Source organism: Coptis chinensis, chromosome 1 (assembly GCF_015680905.1).
Source record: "Coptis chinensis isolate HL-2020 chromosome 1, ASM1568090v1, whole genome shotgun sequence".
NCBI classification, from domain to species: Eukaryota; Viridiplantae; Streptophyta; class Magnoliopsida; order Ranunculales; family Ranunculaceae; genus Coptis; species Coptis chinensis.
In genome coordinates this window covers 35,675,428-35,677,626 of record NC_141456.1, presented here as the reverse complement: position 1 = coordinate 35,677,626, position 2,199 = coordinate 35,675,428, and positions in this window count along the sequence as shown.

Genomic DNA, 2,199 nt, shown 5'->3' with positions numbered 1-2,199 from the left:
ATGGGTCCGGGTTTTCAAAATATTAAAAAAAAAACCGAAAGAACCGAACTCGATAGGAACTGCTAAAAATAGACTCAAAACCGAAACCGATAAGAACCGATCCATAACCGACCCATGAACACCCCTACAAAAGGTGTTGAATGGTTCATGTTTTACAATCTCATGTTTGATTTTCGGGTTGATGGGCTCAATTAGCCCAAGCCCAATGAGAATCAATCCTAGTTTGTGGAAGACTTGAAGACTTTTTGGAGTGGCCAATTTTGAGCTTCGCACTACTACTGCACTAGCAATTGAAATTTTGGTTCAGCCTTCTTTGGGAGAAAATTTACATTTGGAGGCCTAACAATCGCGATCAGATGTCCATTCTTACTTTATTAGTGTACGTGCCTATCAACATAAACAAATGTGATTATCTTAATGGCTATTAATCCAATTAGTCCTTGTTTGACAACATTAGGTTAATTAATTACTTGGGGCTTATCTCTATATCTTACTATTCATATTTAGTTAACTGCCCATTGGTTTAATCTGTGTTATTATATTTTTTGTACTCATAGATGGATATAGGTATTCATATTTAGTTAACTGCCCATAGGTTTAACCCCCTGAAATTAGATAGTGGATTAGAAAAGCTCCACTATCACATAACTAATTGTCTATAAAAATCTTCAAACTATAATGACTCGCACCCCCCCCCCCCAAATTATTTTAACAAACTTCCACTACCGTACACCTCCAAAAATTTTACAACTACAGTGAGAATATAATAATAAATAATATATATATATAAAACTAATAAAAAACATTCCAATAAACCAACGTTTTTTTTACTTCTCTTTTCTTTTAATAGAATCACATATAATGGTACATAACTAACACAAACATATATAACACGACGTAATAAACATTAAAACAATTAACAATACAAACATTGGAATCCCAAACAATCACACATGGTTTAACTAAAAAAAAAACAATCACACACGTGCAGAATGACAATAAACAACTTACATTACTAAGCCACGTACAGCTTCACAAGCATGCACCTCCACAACTACAAAAGTTCAAGAATAAGTTATGTTTAAACAAATAAATTAAGGAACTGGAATTTTAAATAAAGTAGTCTCATTGAATAGTCTTACTTACCACATAATTAGGTGGAGGAGAGTATTGAGGGTAATTGTCTAATCTATAAACCTCTATATGAAAACATGTGCGCTCAATTCTACCATTGTTTGGACCAATTTCATTAACAGCCATTACTTCAAAATATCGATAATGTTGATAAGCTCTGTTCACGAAAGCCGAATGCACCGTCATCGGTCCTCTACTGGCAACATAGCCACCAACATAAATGGATATATGTGTCTTTGAATGTTTGATGAAATATATATATAATTTATCATTTGTTTTGAGTCCAAAACCATTAAAGATTGACAAATGTGTCTTTGAATGTTTGATGGGTTAATGAGACTAAAACAAATACTCAAATACCCAAAGCCCAACCGGTTACTTTGTATAATTCTAATCACCCATAACAAACCCGTAAATTCTCCCTCCTTTCTTTCACCCTCAATTCTTAAACAAGTGTCAAACCTCAACCCAAAAAAAAGAAAAAAGACAAAAATTAAAACAAAACAAAAAACAAAAAACAAATTTAGAAAGAGCTTGTGGTGCAGCTTATTGCATGTTTGTCCTAATTATTTGTAAAACTCGTTATCATTATCAATAAAATTTTCACTTTAAAAAAAAAAAAAAAAAAATCAAGATAATTTTTTACTTTCAATGTTAATCTTTTATAGTTTTCTCTACATGATAGTAGGGTTATATAGACTTATTACATTATAGGAAGTTAACAATTTGTAAAATTGTTGTAGACTTGTAGACTAGATTATATATACAGCCCGGCTCCTAAAAGGACCTTAAATAAGTACCAAATCTAAAACACCCACAACTTCACCTACAAAATGATTTAAAACCTAATCTTTTGTGCATATGATCTACTAACCATAAAAAACATCTCTACAAAAATTCAACTCGTTTGATATACTTTAACTTAAATAAAATTGTTTTCCACTTTTGAAAAAATATATAAAGGTCCAGAAATGTCTAGTTTTTGCAATTATCTTTTGTCAATGTTAAAAATTGTCAAACGAGTTGAATTTTTGTAGAGATATTCTTTATGGTTAGTAAATCATA